The 21,363-nt window shown below is 39.9% G+C and overlaps 1 protein-coding gene across 2 annotated transcripts in view; it reads left to right on the top strand.

Annotated features, from left to right (window-relative positions):
- Window positions 1–250: 250 nt before the first annotated feature.
- Window positions 251–21,363, top strand: part of LOC131981550 (polycomb group RING finger protein 3) — a 70,319-nt gene continuing 49,206 nt past the window's right edge. For both annotated transcript variants that reach the window (XM_059345891.1, XM_059345890.1), the window contains exon 1: window positions 251–371. The gene's annotated coding sequence lies outside the window, so the exon portion shown is untranslated. The remainder of the gene's footprint in view (window positions 372–21,363) is intronic.

The raw sequence follows: 21,363 nt of genomic DNA, 5'->3' as shown, positions 1-21,363 counted from the left end.
TTTCTTAAATCGTTATAAAAAAACTTTAGATGGGTAAATTCTGTGAATTATCTTAAAAGATTCTTCTTTAACCTTATTATTGATTATATATCTAGCAGGTAAATTCCAGATCTTTTTCCAGTTAAGGTTATTAATAATGTTAGCTATTAGGATGTTAATTAAAAAAAAAAAAATTAGTTGCACTCATCCACCCCACCCCCCTCTTCCCCCTCCACCTCCGGCTGCGTTCCGCGCATGCGCCTCGCTGCTCCAGGAGTGCTGTTTCGGCCTGTTCCGCGGCCGCTCGGTCATTTTCGCCTCTTTGTTGTACTGATAGTGGATTTAACTCGGATTCAACCCAATATCCAGCGGACCGTGCTGCTCCCAAACAGGTTAGTTCGTCCAACTGGACTTGTTCTTTTCATGTTCCGTGCTCGGCGGGTCCATCGCCGGTTTACGGTCCCGGTTTGTTGCCCCCACCTCCTCATTTTTCGCATGTCTCTTTCCGCTTGGTGCTACGGGGCATGCTATACGTGTTGTTTTATGTGTCTATGTGGTGGTGTATGGCGGCGCCGGGCCCTGCAGTTGCACACCGGGGATGGGGTTTTAAGGGGAAACGTGCAATGTAAAGGCGGCTTTAATGCACACGGTTAGCAAAGCCGGAGAAGAGGCTCCGGCAGCCGCCTCTCTGCCTGTCTCGTCATGTTTAAATGCTGTTGTTCCTCTCAGCCAAACACCAATTCTTCTTTCCCATTGAGCCGGAATGTTCTTGAAAAAAAATCTCATGGTCCACCATTAGGCTAACCTCTTCCTCCTGCCGTCCAAAGTTCAGTTAGTGTGAGTGTGTGTATGTGTGTGTGGAGGATCTACATGAGGTTTGGATTAAATCAAGACAGAAAGTTGGTGCATTTTTTCTCTTCAGGGTGGATGTCGCCCCTCGCCAGACTGCTGCTGCTGCAGCGAGGAGCCCTGTGTGACATTGTGGGGGGGAAAGGCATGCAGAGAGCAGCCAACAAGTCTGTGTGCAGTTTTCTTTAGTGGGGGGGATGTTGCTAAAATATCTTACCTTCAAACAGTGAGAAACACAGGACAGGAGCAGGCTTTAAAGTGTGGGGTTTCCTCAACTTTTTCTCACAAGGGGCTCACAGGAAGCATGGTTGGGGGTGATTGGCAGGTCAAAAGATGTAGGTGTCTCGGTTTAAACTGGGTTAAATGTGGTTGTCAATATATAAGCATCCGCTGAACCACATGTTAAAGGCTACGCTGCTGTAAACACCTCTCACTTATCAAGGCATTTCTGTCTGCAATTCAGTCCCCCTTTACTATGACTCCAAAAAGGCAGTTTTCACATCCATCTGCTGGAGAAGGAAACTTTCTCTTTGCTCACCCTAGAGTTCGACACGTTGAGGAGCAGGATTTTGTGACATCCCAACTAGTTTACACAATTGTGATGTGATTTTTGAGGCGTCCAGTGCACAAACGGAGTAGGAAACATTATGTGTCCAGTATAAACTTTTGAAATTCTGGATTTTCAAGTGAGGGAGGGGAAGATGCATTTTTGACAAGGTAATTAAGGTGTATTGTGGGAAAATCTTATCATGCACATATGTAACCATTCAAGTAGAGTATGTTTTCTTTATCTTAAAACATGTTTGGACCTTTTTCTGTCGTTTAAGTTTGTTTTCCTTAAAACACACAAACATTTGTCCTCATTCTGGTACAGCAACCTGCCTTATTCATTATTCATATAGATACTGACACTTATTCCTCCAAAAAATGTTTTCTATTAGCAGTAAATATTCTCTTTACAGACACCAAGTTCTCCAGGGTTCATACAAAGTTTGGTTAATTTTAACCGCTATGTTTCAAAGATTGGGAATATGCTTGAATTCAAATATACTCCTTGGGGAAAGGGTTTTCAACATAATCTGGGGTTTCACCGACACACTCATTTAAAACAGAAATCTTGTCACATTTGTTTGTTTGTGTGAGTCACACCAGAAGCAAAGTAGGCTCTAATCCCAAATGAGAAAATGAACAAATTGAATAAGTTGCGATGAGCACTGAACTTTTTCTTTGTAGTTATTTTCTAATGTCAATATTCTTCCAGGATAATCAGATCATTTGATCTTTTTTGTTGCTTGAACACAACACATATTGCTGTACTTGCTGTAATTTGCAGGCTTGTAAAATGCTTTTAAGCGATTTGTGTCCACTCGCCATTCGTAGCTACATGAGTCTGTTGATCTCGCACTCTGAAAAAGAACGAGCATCAAATAATCATGATCAAAACGCACCATCAAAGTTAATAAATAGTTGAAACATTGTGTTGCTGTGTGTATAAAGTAAATGTTATTTTTTCTGCAGTTGCATTTATTGTAAGACAATATGTAACGATAAAGGCTTTGAGAGACTGGAAGTTTTTGGTTTGGGTGCCTTGAAGGTGCTTGAATTTAATCTTTTAAAAGCTGTGTGAACCCTTTTATATAGAAACTTTTTTTTAAAATTCTGGTTAAAAAATAGACAGAAATAACTTGAGTGTCATGAGTTTTGCAGTATTCATTTCAATGTGCTGTTAAAACCTGCTACACATTTAAACACACTCACTGAAAAGCTGCATGCTGAAACAACTCTGACATGAAAACCACAAGTCTAAAATCTTTTGCTTTACAGCCAATTGCAGCCTGATTGTAGCAGAGACGTCTAGGCATATTTTAATCTGCAGATCACCAAATCGATGCTCGCGTGCACTGTAAACCACAGAGCTTCATACTGAGCAGACCTTTTGTGCAGGGAAACCTAAGACTGTTAACCATCTCAGTCTTGAGTTCAAGTCGGGGCAGTTTCTGTATATTGACATGAAAGCTTCTCCAGGCTTTTGTCTTGCTCGTTGGCTGCTTCAAACAGGAGTGGAAGGTAACTGTAAAAATAAATGGAACCTCTGTAACCTGACTAACAGGGTGGTTTTTTAAAGCGCTTGACTCACATTTTGCCCGCTAATTATGTAATTTGTATATTGAAAGTGCACACGCTGCAAGTGTTTTCTCTGCTTTTGTGAGCTTCAATTGCCTTAAATCCTGTAACATGCTGCTACTAAACTGCACCCAGCGTGCTGGTGTTTTTAACGGCCCACCCGCTCTCTGATGCTTTATAAAATCAGAGAGGAAAGAGATCTGAGTCCTGCCTCTCCTGATGGGCCTTTCAATCATTCTTTGATTTTTTGCCTTTGGAAAGGTGTACCAGCTTGACATCAAAATCCAAATCTATAGTGTCAATCAGAAGTGAAGGATGCTCCGAGGCCTATTTTATAATGTAAGCTGGTGAAACATGTATTTCTACATACATATGTCAACCTTTGTAGCTAAACCTCATCTTGCTGGGCTGCTTTCAAAGCACTGAAGGACCTCACTGACCTTAATGATGGTTCCTGGCCAGCAGAATGCTGCTTGGCTCGCACTCAAGAGATACCATATGATATGGCTGTTGCATAAGACCGCACATACCGTCCAAGCATGTCAGGTTTCTGCTTACTTTGCAAGGAAACCCCAAATTACCCTGCAGCTTCTCTGGACAGCTGACCTCTGACCTGAAAGTGAATCAAATCTAATGAGTTTTTTTAATGCTGTGACTAGATTGCCAGTGCATAATGACTACAAATTAAGAAAAGGGACATTTATTTTGACCTATTACCCCAAAACATGCGTCCTCGGCTCTGTTTAAACAATGTTAATGGTCCCACTGGGCAGTCAGATAAAACTGTCTGCCCTACAGGACGGGCAAGCAGGATATGGCCTCTTTAGAGCCAGAGCTTCTTGATAATGAAAAAATAGTGATTTAACCTCCAGAAGATGCATTTGTCTTTTCCTTGTGACAGGAAATTATCTCAGGCAGCTTCCTAAATGAGCTGATGAGTAACTGTGGAGAATCCCTCGCCTACAAATCAAGCTGCAGTATGGAGAAGCTGTTTAAATCCTCGGCACCGCACTCACTTTCTCCTCCTCAACACTGTATTTCTTTGAACATTCGATAAGAACTGAGAAAATAATTTTCTGTAGAAAATAAAGTAGATTACAGTTCCAGTATTCAGCGACACTGTGGAGCCAAAATGGTATTTGTCCCAGACAGTCCAGTATGATTTATGTCCTGTTAGATTCAAAAAGAAGTCATTGACAGATAAAAAGGTTTGGTTATCTACACTTGATTAGACTATACAGAACTATTTGTGTGGTGGAAAAAAAAAAGCCACTTGGGCCACACAGAGAGAATCCGACAGTAAAAGGTGTTTAAAAAGTGCAAAGAGCTGCATCGATGAGTTTAAATGAAGTTTAAATGAAACCTCCCATGGTTTTATCATATCATTAGGCTGCACAGTTGTTTATGATAGACAAGATTTTACAAGTCTGTAAAGTTATCACAGCAACAATCATTCTGTCCTCCTGCAGCGTGACGTTTAAAGCATTGACCCTTCATTTAGTTTTTGCAAAAATGTATCCAAGTTCAACTTCTTTACTGTAAAGCTCTGTGCTTAGTGACTAATGTTGTTCCAACAAAGAAGTCTCATTGAATGGCATGAAGTGACATGAAGGCCCTGTCACACTGATATTCAGTGAAATTTGCTCAGTAAACCCTTGTGACTCTTCAAGACTCAATCAAGTTCAACTTTGTTTGAGTTTGACATGCTAGTTTGCAGCGTTGGCCTGCAGCGAGCAGTCTTTATAGTTCCGACGTTTGAGGGGAAAGTGAGTCCAAAATGACAGATTAACTGCCATTTGGCAAGCTTGTTAGCTTGTTAGTTGTTTGGGAGCTTGGCTTGCTGGTTTTTGTAAACATGAAAAATTCTCCAAAAACAGGCGTTTAGACTCGTTATAGACTAATTTCCCATTGCCAGCAGCCAGCCATGCTTTTCTGTTTTTCCTCTGGTGTCATTTTTGACATCAAAAAACAAAGTTGAAAATGGGGACTGCCCAATTGGCCTAATGGCCTATTATTCCAAACCCCAACAGTCTGAAAAAAGGTCCCACTGGGCTTCAACAACATTAGTCTTACGGCCGGATATCCTGCTCCGAATGCTGAAAGGGGAAGAAGTTAGTGTATCTACCTGCGAGTCTTGTTTCCATCAATGCTGATCGGAGATGGAGCCAGTAAAACCCATCATTCGTCCAGGAAATTAATACCAATTGCAGCCTCTCTCACTACAACCAAAAACTACATATTGTGGGTTCTTTGTCCAGTAGGAAAGGAGCTAAACTAGTTTCTCAAATCACATACTGAGCAAAGAATAAATTTTGCTGTGCTGCTTTGTGATGAGACGAGGCCTTAAGACCTGAATAAATTGCTACTAGAAGGGCACCTGCACAGCGCAGACCTGCACCAAGGCCATGCTCTGTCTCACAATGTTAACAAAACCCTTGTGATTCTGATCCACTCCAAAATTTAGTGAGTTCGGCTATGGCCCATGCTTCACCCTAACACTGAAAATTCCTGAAAATAAGGACATTCTTTTCACAATCTTGCTCATAACAAAAAAACAAAAACAAACTGAAAACATAACCTTCTTGGTTGAGGGCAAGAAAGCTGAATTTAGAGAATGAAACATCTTTTCATTCTCTTGAAAATTTCTTTAGCTGGATTTAGCTCCAGTGAACAATAGCACTGCAAACTGTAGCAAGCAGTTACAAAAGAAGACTTTATCAGCCAGCAGATATCATCTGAAGCAGCATCAAGACCGTAGGTCAAGAAAACTGAAACTGAATCCAGTAGTGATTCATTTCCCTGAGTTACTGTTTAGACCAGAGGACATACAAATCCCTGACTGCAAAAAAAAAAGTTTTCTTCTTCTTTTGGCAGTGGGATAAAAAAAATATTCTTTGTAGCCAAAATATATATATGTATAAGATGCAGCATTTAATCCAGAGGACACAAGAATACATGTGAAATAAATGCAGATTAATATCCTCATGGTCAGGGGGGGTCACAGTGGCCGTTCAGACTCTCCAGATAAGATTCACGGCCTCGCTTTTGCTTTCACTGATCGTATCTGTTTTATGTCAACATCTTGAGTAACTGGTCGTCAACAGGTTGTGTGAATTTAAATGGCTTGTCTTGCTTTTATGTTGACATTAAAAACACCAGCTGACAGAGCCTGAGACAGATTTAGGTGGAGAGAAAACAGCCGGTGTTTCAGAACGATACTTTCTCCTCTTTCCTGTTTTTAAGTTTGATGCCCTGTCTGCTTTATTCCCTGGGCTTTTAGTCTTTAAAAATGCAGGGAGAACACCGTTTTTTCTTGAACGTTGAAGTCACTCACTGCTCAGTGGTACATTTTTGAGCTTGTTTGTTATGTAGCGCAGTGACGGGCTAATAAACAGCAGCTGGGCGGCTTCCAGACTCACTTGTTAGCTCAGCCACTGTAATGAAGACAGCATACATTGAGTTTATGGATGCTGAAAGCTACTCTGGAAGGGTTTCTCTTCTGGGCTTTCTTGCGGTAAAGCCTCCTTCTGGTGGCAGCCTGCCTGGATCCAGACCTTTTAATCCACCAACACAACTATGGTCAATGATTTATTTGGCATCATGACATGAAACAATAGTTTTTCTCGGTTAAAAGTATTCATTATTAGCGCCACAAGTGGGGAAAACGCAGTTTTCAAGCCTGTCAATATCGATTGACAACTTTGCAGGTTGTTTTACTTCACTGCAGTGTTGTATGTTCTGGGTCTGGGCTCATTGGACAATCACAACCAAGTTAGTCAAACTTTTGCTTACGTCTTGTGCTCTGCCAAAGTCTACTTCATCAATACTCCTGCAGCTGAAAGAGTAGATTGTTTCAGGCCTCACAAAATGACTCACTCAATCGTTCAATTTGGTTCGATAACAATTTGAAAGTCTAAAAGAGCTGCATGATTGAATGATTTTATCCTGATTCAGATTACCATAGGGCTAAATCAGAAGTGTTAACTTTGATCCTTCTGTAAACCCGTTAGATGTGTGTTTAGCTTGTTCTGTACAAGACTTGTTTATGGTTAGTAGTCGCTCTAAAAAAGTTTGCTATTGTGGTAGCTAAAACCCCCAGCTTTCTTATATTTAGCCACTATTCCACCAAAAGCTCTCTTTCAAACAGCATCGACTCTCAATGCTGTGAAGTTTGTGACTTAACAGCCAAACCTGTGAAGCAGGAAATCACCAAAATTGAAGGCATATCACGTCCTAAGCTGTAAATATTTTGTTGCGGTCATTTCTGCCTCAACTCTTATCTTTATGCCTCCAGGAAAAAAACAACTACTTCTAACTCAAGTTGTTCCTGCCTTCTTAGTCCAGATACAATTATATAAAATGCACGATACTTGACTGGTCTGTCTCATATTTATTTTAATACTAATTATTGGAGTCTTGTTGCCCACTCAGCTTTCAGTTGAGTGATTCACAGGAAAGTTGAATAATAAGTGTTGTGGACGGAGAGTGCTCAGCTTCTTCTCACTGGAATGAAATAAGACTTGAGGAAGCGGTATATGATCAATAACATTTGATCTGAGATTGAAGAGTTGTTTCTTTTATCAGCACACCTCCACCAGTGTATGGCAACAATTACACCGTTTCCCCCGGCAGTAATCTGGACCGAGGCCTTCTTGAAAGAACTTAACAGACAATAAACAGGTCAGCTTTTATTTAGTGGTCTGTCAGCTGTTTGATAAACCTGGTCAAGGGTCAGCTAAGGTCTGCATTTGCACTAAGTTCCCCTCAAAGTCTGCAACAGAGACATACACAAGTGACAGCACTGTTTAGCATGTGTGTCAGTTTAACGAGGCCAGAAAGCCTTTGTAAATGAACGTCGGTGGGCCAAATGAGGAATTAATTACTCGCTTGCCTTCTATTTGAGCCCTGCCTGTACAGTAAATGGGTAATAACTGTCATCTCTGGGTCTGTGTGCGACTCACCCTGTCTGTGCCTGCGGCCAAGAGCCCACAGTTTGTGGTTAAAACTGGAAAAGCAAGACAGCACTACACGGATGCGAGCCTGTTAACCAGCAAACCCACGTAATGGCTCATTGCATCCTCCGTGTTGCAGCCAGACTCCTCTCCGCCACAGACTGAATGGTGCATTTGAATATGTTTATTCTGAGAAATCGAAATGAGAAATAGTTTCCAATTGTTTAGGATAAAATTGAATAGTTTGGTTGACAGGTTGCTGTTGGGAATGGTGCTAAAACTGCAAGTGTGCCTACACACATCATCTATCATGGACAACACATTTATTCCCCTTGCAGCAATTATTCAGTGGAAGGAGTTGGTGTTGAAAATGATTAATAGATGAGATGATCAATCAGAAAATTAGCTGAATTGTTCATTAATCAAGGAATAGCAAATATTGTCTGATTGTGCTTCTAAAAATAGTATTTTTGTCACTTTTTGTTTCATATTAATTAATATTTTATTAACTATATGAATAATTGCTTCAACATATAAATCAACAGATAAATAAATGGTAAAATCAAATAGGTTTCCCTTCATCTTCCTCTTCCACCTGCATTGTAAGTGACGTGGCCTCCAATGACCCCTCCTGGCAGAGATAATGTCACTCAGTACGTTTGCATGACACGTGAAAAAAACGAATTATTGCCTTAATCTGACTATAACTGGACAACTGAAGTGCATGTAAACGTGTTAGTCCGACTGAAGTTGGATTTTTCCAACTCCGATTTAGACACTCAGATAATGCGATTGGAATAGGATTTTCGCCGGTATGTATGACAAAACATGTGCACATGCTCCACCCCCGCGCTGGCGTATGACCCCGGAACAAAAACATCCAAGAAAGCCGGCCGCACATTAACCGGTCACATTAGCCGGTCGCATTAGCCGGTCGCATTAGCCGATCAAATTAGCCAGTCGCTGGTCAGTAGTGACGGCACAAAGTGTCGAATTGAGGTCAACCGGAAAGGGGGCCTAATTAACCCGCTGAAACGACGCATATCGCCACCCAGTGTTGAGGAGGAGGACACGTTCCCGTCAGTTATTCGATTTCTCAGTTGCATGTAAACTGGGACAAGGACAGAAGCCCTATTAGACGCCAATATCAATTTTAAGCATAGCTCGATTAAACTGTCCATTGAAACGCACTGTAGACTGTAGGTGGACCTTTCCCCTCCCCCCAAATCCTCTCTGGCCTTCAGGGTCTCTGGTGTCACTATCATGGAGGTCAGCAGGCCAAGAGCTTCAGAAGGAGACCACTTTGACCCGAGGGTTTGTCTCTAAACAGTGTGTTACATCAGTGACAGGTGTAAGCTTGGGATGACAGTTAGTGAGTCAGCTTTAGTTTTCAGAAATGGATGATAAAAAGGGTCACATTCTCTGTGATACATGTCAATATTTGATAAAACATCAATATTACACTATTAGCACCAGTAATAATCCAATGCTCGTAGGTTTTTTTTTAATCCTTTCGTTAATATCTCCAGTTAATGAAAGATTTTAAAATTTCAACGCCTGGTATGCAGTCATGGGAAAAAAATATTAGACCACCCTTGTTTTCTCTGATTTCTTGTCCATTATAACCAAAATCATTATCAAGAAAACCATGGAAAATAGCCAGATACCAGCTCTTAAATGAAACTCTTATGAGCTATTTTTGTTGTTATCATTATATTTTTCCAAACAAATGTACCTGTAGTTGTACCAGGCATTAAATGAACAAGAAAAGGAAGAAAACAAAGGTGGTCTAATCATTTTTTCCATGACTGTATTTGTCTCTGGAGCACAGGATATGAGTTTTTTTTGTGTTGCCAGTTTGTTTTAAATAAAGAAAATAAGTGAGGAGTGAAACAGATAATAAGATAAATGTATTCTACCGAAACTCACATATATGTCATACCCAGAAGTCAAAGAAGAGCTTCCATTTTTATAAAAAACTTTTATGGCACAAAATGAGAACCTGTTTTATACACCAGTCCCAGTTTTAATACAGTGATTTATTCCAGGTTATGTTTCACATCCACTGGGTTGGGTTGCATTGTGGCTTACAGTTTATTTACTTTAGACTGAAATGAAAATGATTAGTCAATCTACTGTGAATAATTGTCACATATCTTGATCATTAATCAATTGTGTAAGAATCATCCTTGAAGCAAACTTCACACTCACTGGTTTCAGCTGTGAAGTTTGCTGCTTTTCTTTGTCTTTTAGTAGATTTAATATATTTGGGTTTTGGGCTGTCGGCCGTAAAAACAAATCATTTGAAGATGTCACTCTGAGCTCTGGAAAATTCAACTTTTTAAAGATTATTTTCTGGCATTTTATAAAAAAGAAAATCAAGTAAATAATCAAGACATTGTTTGATAGTAAAAGTATTTTTTAATTTATGCCATATTTTACATTCTACAATGCTAACTGTGAAGTTGCATTTCCACATTATCTTTACTATGGGCTGTCCTCAGATTCTTTACCTGCTGTTTTAAATCGGTGCAAAAAATTGAGGGAAATAAAGGGCAGCATCCTTTTTACAACAGGAAGGCCATAATTAAGTCTACTTTAAAATACTGCATGTCGAGGCTGTAACTTAAATGGCCAAAGGTCATTCATTCAAGCTATTTACTACAATACTTTTTGTCTTCTGTGGCTGAGAAAACCAAAGTAGTAAAGTGGATAAACACCCTCCACCTGTCTGTCCTGAAAGCAAAGCCTTCCTGTCCCACCAGTAGAGTTGCTAAGCTGCAAGCTGTAGGTGACTGTGGTTTGACTGGGTGTAACTAAGAATATAAAGCAGAGTGATGTTGAAAGAAAATACACGCTCAGCAAACCCTCCCTGGGTAAATAAAGGTTTAAAATACAGTGTATCACTGCGGCATTGTCAGGATAAGTGGCAGGTGGTGGACTCCTGAATACTGTCAGCACAGAGTTCATTAAAGAAGTGACGTTTCTGACAGGGACCTTCTGACAGGCGGGGTAAGTTAAGTGATTCTTTGACACTGAAGTGACATGTGGTTGGTAATTAGAAAACTTAAACCTTCAACATTAAAACTACGTCACTTTAACCAGAGCCGCTCATAAATGGTGGGGGGTAAATGTGTACCACAATTTAAATTTTTACAATAAAATCACAGTCTGAAGCTTTGCCATAGGGATGGTATTAAAATGTCAGACAACAAATTAACCTAAAACTGCTGTGGCTGTGGTGTAATTTACCCTCAGCAGTCGTAAAGCATAATGGCGTAAGTCCGTGACATTTTATAATATTATGAAGCATTAGGTCACTAAGTTACGGCCCTTGAAAGTCTTTTATCTAATAAAATCTAATACTTTGATTTTCCTCTGCAGACAAGTGCTTATTTCAGTCTCCTAATCATGCTTTTATACAGATTATTTTCATCGAGGCAGGAGGGGAAGGGCGCTGAGCCTCAGGACGCTGTCACAGAAAGAGAGCATCCTCTAAAAATCAGACTTGTGGCAGACGGTTAATTTAAGTGAGTGTGTTTGCGAGGCTGTAAAATTGAACTCAGCACACCGCAGTTTAGAGGCACCGCGCCAGCGCCGTCTCGGTTAATGACACCGCTGTCATTATCGCAAACAAAATCTTTATTTGTTGTGTCATTGGGTGTAATTGCTTGACTCAGATATTTTCAGCTGCAGAACAGCAATCCTGAAGTTTGTACCTGTTCAGTTCACTTCTGTGCTTAAATTGAACTTAATAACAGTTCACATATAGTCAATGTCCCCGTCCTAGACCGGTGGGTTCCAGTACTTGGCTGGATAAAGCGTCCAGCTGGTGATAATCAGACTTCAGCCTGGTGTCTGACCTGCAGAACAGCCCTGAGATTTTTCCTCATGAGCACCTGATTGAGCTGTTTATCTCCTTTATCTAAAAACTTTCCCAACAATGTGACATTCTGCTCTGATAAACTAACAGCTGGCGTACAATGTGATTGATCTGTCAATCAGTTGCTGTGCTGAATCTGACAGAAGTGTTTGTGAGACTGTACAGTTAATAACACCAGAAAACCAATAACTTCTTCTCATTGTTGCTCAACCACACACTCACTAAAGCACGCATTACGCTGCTTTTATACCAACATGATCTGTGAACGTGTGAATTGCACTTGAACCTGGCCTTCAAATGGCAGTACTGCGAGCATCAAAGCGTATGTGCATGGCATCTGTGCAGTGAAGGACAGGGGCATAAAGTGGGCAGGGCCAAACTACTTCCAGCGTCCTTTTAACTCAACACCTTAAGTGGAGATGGCAACATGTGACTCCGAAAAGCATACATCTGCTTTTTTATTCCAGCTTATAATCATTTACATGAGAAATTGGCTTAGTTGGTAGAGCGTCCGCCCACTGATCGGAATATCGGTGATTCGATCCCTGACCATGGCAGCCTATATGCCGAAGTATCCTTGTGCAAATCCCAAATTGCTCCCGAAGCTGCGTTCATCGGTGTACGAATGAATTCCCAATCAATTTGTGTGTGAACGGGTGAATGAGTCTGTAGTGTAAAGCGCTTTGGATAAAACTGCTATTTACCAGAAAATTAACCAATTTGTATGAGAAATTACAAAATAACAATTAAAATGTATTATTGCAGCGCTAAAATAATTCAGTCACACCTAAAAGTATGGTGTTTCAGTGCAGCTAATGTAAAAAAAATTTTGCATTGGTGCATTTGTGTCTTCCTCTGATTTATTAAAAATGTTAAAGCTTCAACTAGATAACTTGTGGTGACAGGCATCAGAGTGGTGCTCTGCCGTCTCGAGGGTTTTCGTCTCAAAAATCTGGCTGGGACGTGGAAAGTACGGCCAATGTCACATCGTCTGTACTATGCTTTAGTCAGAGCCTTTACAACAAGTTTAATTTCATTAGTTTCCTTCATTACAAGCAGTCAAAAATTAAGCCACACAAAAAATGTCATATTTTGTCTGAATCTCGTGGTTGTGTATTATTTGCACTTGTGAATGTGTCAGACTGAGCGTGTAATAACTGTTATACTGTACATGACATACAAAACATTTGTGGTCGTTATGCACGAGTAGATTATTTGAAGTGTAACTTAACTACTCCCATGCAGCTGTCAGGGTTGGAAACATTTGTTCACCTTTCCAAAGTGCATCCATCTATTCATCTGCCAAAAGTATTTCATCAGACAAGAGGGCTTTTTAGAGCAGAAGAGAGACAAGTTGGTCATCCTCCAATATTACTGGTGAACTACACATTGGTAATGCACCAGCCGCCGCCAAAATAAAGCACCATTTGGCCGGCTGCTGGTGGTCCCGGGATGATTATCTGGGATAGAGAAGAGCTGCTTTACATCTTGACAACATGTAGTGAAGATTACACTGTTGCACCAAAGCCTGGCTAACTGCTGGGACTGCAGGGAAGAAAGGCAGTATTTGACATTTCTGTGAGGAGACAACAGACACGTTCAGTCCTCCGACAGCCTTTGATATAATCCACTCGTCACAATCGGTTGTCAATGGAGCTCACTCAGGTTCATTTATGTTTTTCTAGCAGCTTTTTAGTTACTGTTATCAACCCATCTGCTACGCTGTGATAAATTCTGTCACACTCCATCATAACAAAGTACTCCAAAATATACGGTGTAATCTGACTGCTTTATTATCTGTGATGGTAGATATTCTGGAGGCTTATACATTGAACTTGGGGAAGAAGCTCTCATATCTTGACATCTTAATTTAACTGTAGGACAGTTGAGAACATTTTCAGTCTCCCTGTATACGGTGCTGAATATGCACCAATATGAACTCTTTAAAAAAAAAAATCAGAACATATACTACAGCAAAGGATTAATAAGCTGTGTTGTAATCACCTAGTTTGTTCAGCAGAGCACTGGGCCAAAAATGATCTGTTCTCTATCACTAAAAGAGACTGAAAAGATTAAACAAATGGGCAGTAAGGTGTGAGACAACTTACTGCAAAGACCCTCATTTAGTTGACAATGTAGTACATCGTATGAGCAATGTGAATGAATATTAATAACTTTTGTTCTATGTGTTCTATGTATGTTCGATTCCTGTGCTTTTTTTTTTTTTATGTTTAAAATCAATAAAAAGTTGATTACAAAAAAAAAAAGAATATTAATAACTTTTAGGTGCCCTTCTAGAAACCCAAGGAAGCTTTACATGAGACACAAGGGACAAAGGAAATAATGTTAAATATGCTTTAAGAAAGTTATTTAAGAAGGCAGCCTTCTAAGTATCTTTGCATAGTTAGATTAGATTTTATTGTCTCCAGGCGAGAACATTTTTTCACAAAAGCAAAATGTGCAAAATCCACATAGAATAGACCTATTCTCATTCCACCTCAATAATTCATTATGCTGGTTGCCATATTGGTAATCTGTGAATTTTTCCACTCTAAAATCAGTATCGGCTTCACACCTCAAAAATCCCACATTTCATTATCGGATATCGGATTATGGGGATGGGAACAATTACTCGATGATCGATTGATGGTCAGTAAGAATTTGGTCGATCACGTGGAATTTTTAATCGATCTGTGTATTTTTAAATTTTGATCTTATCTCTGACTGCATATAAAGACTCACTGAACTGAAACACGGCAGAGCATCAGTTCTGCCGTACGTGAATAAGCCAATGAGCTGAGAATAAAGTTGGATAAAGCTACAGTTTGAAAACTGAAAGTTGCAATAACAATTGACTTAGTTTTACGATAGACAGGATCAAGTATTTTTTCGTCCTCTCAAAATAAAAGCGTCCATTATCAAAACAGGCTTTTGCATAGTACTGAATATAATATACTATACTATACTATAATCGATTAATTGAACGTTAACTTTATAGATAATCGAGTTGGCAGGATTCCTCCAAATGCCCATCCCTAATTGGCTACATGGAAAAAGGCTCAAATGTCACAATATTTTTCACCAAATACAATTTGGGGTTGGCTGTTGGTGCTTTTGCAAAAATATTTACACAATGAGATTTTGATTAACAAAGTGTGTGAAGAAAACAATATAAAACATCTAGATTAAATCACTTTACTGTTATTCATCCTTTAGAACCAGGAAAAGAAATCACTGATGCCACATTATGATATTACGATATTCAAAGTTAAAATGGTCTACACTTATATAGTGCTTTTCTAGTCATTGTGACCACTTAAAGCGCTTTAACACTACAGACAGCGCTCATTGACACACTAGTGGCCGAGGCTACCTTAAACGGTGCCAACTGCCACTATCGAGAATTTGGGGTTTATTATCTTTCCCAATGATACTTAAACATGTAGGGTGCCATAGTCAGGGATCGAACCACTGACCAGTGGGCAACCGCAATACCAACTGGCTGTTGATAAAGCAATGTTCATCTTGCATGTTTCTTGGAGTCTTAAACATTCTTAGAGTCTGTGCTGCAGCAATAGGTGTGGGTGATCCAGAGTCCTGCTGCTGCATGTTGATGATCAACATGTCGACAGGGACCAGACTGTAATTTGTGGGAAAAAAAGATTCTCAATATTCTGTGTTCATATGAAAAGTCCGTCCTGTCACTTGTTAATGTAAAACAGTGTTGATGCAGCCTATAGCAGGCTCAGAGGAGCTGTTTCATTTACTGTGCAAACACCCGGCATGTAGTACATCTTTCCTAAGAAAATAACAACGCTGTCCCTGAGGACATGATGCATTTTATGTTTCCTCTGACAACACTTGTTTGTTTGGGATAAACTGAAGAGGAGTCGTGTAGTGTTGCATAGAAATTAAAAGAAGAAAAATGTAGTAATCATACTTAAATTGACAGGGGATATGTTTGAAGGGCACAACACAGATACAAGCTGTAAAAGCAGCTATTATCAATATTTTTATAACAATATTCATATGAAAACAATGTTTCAATAAGAGAGGCTGCTTGTACAGTTAATATCGCTTAAATCTGCAGCTCCCCTCGGCTTTACAGAGCTTTACACTTTCAGCTCATTGTTAAGCTGTCCGGCGGCAACTTTACTATTTTGGGTCCCTCTCAGTGCTCTCATAGCGTGGCTTATATTTGCAACAGGCAACTATTTTCAGAGAAAAAGCTGTCCACTATACCTGCTCAGCACAAAACAGCAGCCAGACACAGTGGGTGAAAAGCTGCTGAACATAATGGAGCATTTAGCAGCTAAAGAGGCAGATATTCCCCGGTTCGCAGGAGAAATATATGTAAGGATTAAGTGAAAATGAATTAAGTGGAGTCTAGTCATTTGAATAAGCCAATATAAGAGAAATGTAATTATCAGAACTTGATGTATTTATTTAGCAGATGGGGATTGAGAGGACTGGAGAAGGCACATCATGTTACAGCAGATTTCTTCTCTTATCTATTTTGTCTTCCTGCTGCTGCGGCGACCGATGTGTCCTGAGCCTCTGGTTGTTAAGACTGTTTACTCCTTCATATCTTCTCCTTATGTCAAGGCTGTTTGTGTCTTTGTGTGTTTGCACAGTAGGACCAACCCCATGCTCTATAGTGGCGCCTGTGTTTAATAGCTTGAGCTGGATAAAGAGCCTGTTTGGCACTGCTAATAGCATATGCCATTTAATGGAAACATATATCCAAAGCTCCTTACAGTGTCATGAGTATGTGCATTTTTGTGCTCATGTCTCCGATGGGAATCCCCAACCCTTTTAGCATGAGTGCCGACTTCGAACCGTGGAGCTAGCAACAGAGAGAAACCACTAACTCCAGACAGCTTTACTGCTGTAATCTCCCCTATTCCCCTATAGGATCAGTTTGCTCGTCCCACTTTGAGCCACACATGACTAAAACTGGTGTAAAACCCACTGCTGGTCTACAAAGTTAGCTGTTTTGTTCCATCTCCAGAAACACAGCTTCTATCTACCACTGTATTGAATTTTTTTGCAACATTTATAAGTAAACAGGATCTTCCACATGCTGCATAGAGGTTGTTTTGCTTGCTGTCTCATCAGAGGACATCATATCCTGGGATCAATAACATCATTATCATGGCCTTCATAAGTAGTTACTCAAGCAGAGGAGGTGAAAACACATGTGGCCTGCGTCATAGCTGTGACCTTGGATACAGAACATGAACACAGAGCCATGAAGTGTTTCTTTGAGCTTTGATACATTATGAAAATGATGTGAAACCCTTTTTTAGTGCAATTGATTGGCACAATCCGTAGGACCGGGACATTGTTGGTGTGAATGGGTCAATACAAGTTATTCAACCTGCTTCAAAACTCTGCTCCTCATCATCAACAACAAGAAGGCTCAACTTTGGTACAAAAGGTACCAAGGAAGAACACTGGTTGCAAAAATGATTTATAGGTAACTCTAGAAATCACCATAATTTTAGTCTTCTCAAGCATAATTCAGTGACCACAAAGTTGAAGTTGATTGTAGAGTGCTAGTTGTTGTAAAGAGTTGTTGGTTTTTTAACCTTTTTTTGTTTTTGCATCATACACCACCTAGCTCCAGTCCAAAGCCGTTTCCTCATATGAACTCCAGACAATATCTGGACCTGATTATCCGGACCTTGTCCAGAGTTACTCATGTAGCACATAACGGAAAGACTGTCCATGTCAGACGTGTTCTCATGTGCTGGAAATACTCTGAATACACAGTGTTTTGTTTATGTAGCTGGTAATTTGGTCACGAGCATCCAAGTGTCTTGCTGTTCCTTGTTTGATGATTCTGGCATTGGCCTTTACCGACAGAAGGTTTCTGAATCTCTCTCAAGTTCAGATTTTCTTTGGCGTCATCCTGTAAATTACCCTTCACCTGCAGATTGTATTTTTGGGGGTTTTGAGGCAGTCTTATGATAGAAACACCATCAACATGCGCACTTGCTTGCTGTGAATTTTCTAGAAAATTACAGGTTCTGTTTTTACCATTAACCCATGTACGAACGTTTAAAAAGGGCAATGCACATTGTCTCAACTCAGTTATATCCTTGGTGTAAAAGTGTTTCTGGACTGAAATCTTGTCAAAAAATAACCATCATGACATATAGGAATTGCTTGTCTTGTCCGAAACCGAAATATATTTTTAATTTACTAACATAGAACAAAGAAAAGCAGCGATGCCTCCTATTTGATGAGCTGTAACCAGAGAATATTTGCCAGTTTAGTCTGAAAAACAAGTTAGCTGAATATCCAAATAGTTAAAGGATGAACTTTCTGACATTAAATTATAAAATAGTTTCAGCTACCCTGACTTTATACAGTTACCCCTGCTGAACATTATCCATTCTGCTGCATTGAACATTAATCCGAGATTTTATTACCGGAGAAATCACCCGAGGTGCAGTCAGTGTCCGAGATCATTTCTCACTCGCTCTGTTTGGCTTTCCTTCCCTGATGAGCAAAGATGGGAAAATAAAGTTTTTGTTTGCCTACAGTGTCTGCAGAACTAAAATGTGTGTAATTGATAGATTCTTACACTTTTTTCAGATAAATTTCCTCTGATCGCTGGTGGGTTACCTTGCAAAGCTAGTGTAGACTAACTCTTAGTTTAGTGGTTTGACTTTCTGTCTTGTCAGTGTGATGCGATCAGTCTGAATGTTTTTGTTCCGCTGCCTCTGGGAGAGACTTTATGACACAAAGAGGTACTCCTTGTACCATCTCTTCCTCCTCACTGCTCCCTCTGATACACTCACAGCTTGAAGTAAAGATTGAGAGAAAATATCTTTCACCATGGCACTTCAGTATTATACAGTAAATGATCACATCGGAAGAAATGTTGTCAAATGGTTGCCATGTATCCTTCTGTAAGACCGTCACTCCTCAGTTAAATTAACATGCAAAAAAATGTAAATCCAAGGCAGCAGTTTTGGGGTCTGCTCTCTCTGTGTTTGGTTCTGACCTGCAAGGCGTATTACACATTAGCTTCCCTAACTTCACTCCTGGCCTTCACAACCTAAACTCAAAGCTCAATTATTCAAGTGTTGCTGCTTTTTGGCAGCGCGTCCGGCCTCCTGGCTGGCTGCAGTCTGCTTCTTTTTGGATCGCGCCTATTGTCTGCCTGATTTCCCCAGGCACCCAATCCTGGCTGGAGGATTGAGGGCCATCAAACAGAATTAAGAGGAGACAATAACTGTGTGTGTGTGTGTAACGGCGGATGTGTGAATACTTACAGTTGAGCAAGAGCATGTTGAAATTTTTGTGTTTTTTGTCGAAGTGCGTGGAAGTGTGTGTGTGGCCTCAGAGAGTGTGTGTGTGTTTTGAAGTGAAGCCAAAGCTGCCACAACAAGAAGAGGCCTCTCCTCCTGGCTCCGTCCACTGATGCAGGCCTTCAGTGTCCGTCGCTCCAGCTGGCAGCCAATTTATACCAAGGCCAAACACTCCAATACCCACAGGCAGGCCAACAGGGGCTCTTTGTGATGCCAGAGTGTATGTGTGTGAGTGTGTTTTTCTTTCTGAGTGTGTGTTTCTGTGTGTACTTAGCAGCTACTGAGACAGTTGTTCAGCTTATGATTGACTGCAAATGTTGTTAATCTCCAGACTTGGCTGTATCCAGAGGACTTTTATCAGTGTTTTTGCATTGACTTATGCTTGACCTACATTATATTAGTGGCTCAGGGTTGGCACTGCTGCCACCCAGAAGTCACACAGCTTCAAGTGCATTCGCGTCTTGTTACAGTAGCAAACTAAAGACACGGATATCACTACTTAAATTTGTTAACATACGTAAAAGGAAGCGTGAAAAAGTTTGGACAACAAATGGCGGTTTGAGCTGTAAATCTTCCTCTATCATCACATTTGAATTCAATATTTGAAAAATATTATTTTTAATCAAAATTAGCTCATTCAGAATACTTAGTATGCACCTATGCACTATACCCATTCTTATGCATCGGTTGACTACTAATGTTTGATTTCCCAGGAGAACAATAAGTTTGAAAGTAAGAAAAAACGCATAGAAAATGGTCAAAATGGAGCACAATTTAATCTATAGGATTTAATATTGTCCGGAGAAGAGTGTGTATAAAGAGCCATTTGAAATCGTTTATCATAATTTTTCAATAAACAAATCCTGCTGAAAATCAATATGTACACAGTGGCAGAGTAATGCACCACTGTGTGCAATGTAAATTTAATACATGATCCTCAAAGCGAAAATGGAGCAGTTGTCATCAGATCGTTTGTGATTCAAAACTAATTTGATATATAATTCAGCTGTGATTTGACATGTTGTTTTTTATTAGGCACAGAATGAAGGTTTGTACTGACAGTAATAATGTCTAAACACCAACATCATGTCTCAAAAGTTGTCGACTGCTGCAGCAACTAAAGTTTGTATCACACAGAGCAACTTTTTACCAGGAGTGCAGTTTTTAACGTCTATAAAACATTAAAGGAAGTTGACACTAACGACAATTGAAAAGCACTGCTGCTAGATCTGTTGCTCTGCCTCCAAACCTTTATGGCAGGTTTGGAGCTCATACTTTTTCCTCAAAAGAAATAATACTGAACATGGACTGTCATTTTTGGTATTTACTAGAGTCTCAGGCCTGTTGACAAAAATGTGTTTCCTGTTCCTGATCTCAAGGATTCTGGACTTGTATTTGATGGCACAGTGCACAAAATTAAGCCTGTCCAGCACTGAAATGCTGCCAGCTATGGCATTTTAAACATTGCTAAAGGGGCACATATCTTTGTGAATATAACATATAACAGTAAATAATTAGTCTGTCATTGAATCTGAGCTTTGGCTGACAGACGAAGAGCTTTTTCTCCACTTTGTTGTTTGTTTTTCCCATTCATAGCTACACAGATGACCAACTCGTTCTTGTTTACATTTATTTATTTAGCACTAGAAATGATAGTACACTGATTAAATATGAGGTATAAAATTGTGCTTTGTAGACTGGAACTATGAGCTGTGAAATGCCATTTGATACGCTCAGTTTGCACTTCTCTGGGATCAAGTAGGGCATCTGACCTCTCACCCTGAAACAGTTAGACCACTGAAACCATCATCCGTCACCTGCGCTGCTATTTCTGCCCAACTTCACTTTACTCTGCTTTCACTTTGTTATATATGGCACCGAAACTGAAATCAACCCTCAAAATCTTTTCCATTTAATCCATTTCAGCTCATCCTCTGGTGCAACTATTATCCATTGGGCAGCAGCACAAGCAACTGTCTTTATTAAGGAGTGGATTGGAGTCACAGTCCTGACAATTTTACTATGACCTCAGAGTAAATCATGTGAAAGAGATGACTAGAAACCAATTTAAGTTCAAGTATGTTTAAAAAAATATATTTAGACTTGAATCAAGGTCAGGGCTAACTTAGTGTAGTGAATGACCTCAGTGTTTTGACAGTATAGTCAAAAGCAGCAGTATTATCAGTCATCCTCTTCAGCCTTTTATGGGGAGGAATTCTGTAGTTGTAGAAATATTGATTCGTTAGAAGCCATT

This window comes from Centropristis striata, chromosome 12 (genome assembly GCF_030273125.1).
Source record: "Centropristis striata isolate RG_2023a ecotype Rhode Island chromosome 12, C.striata_1.0, whole genome shotgun sequence".
Taxonomy (NCBI): Eukaryota; Metazoa; Chordata; class Actinopteri; order Perciformes; family Serranidae; genus Centropristis; species Centropristis striata.
Note: the sequence above shows the minus strand (reverse complement) of the source record. Positions and strands in the feature narration are given on the sequence as shown.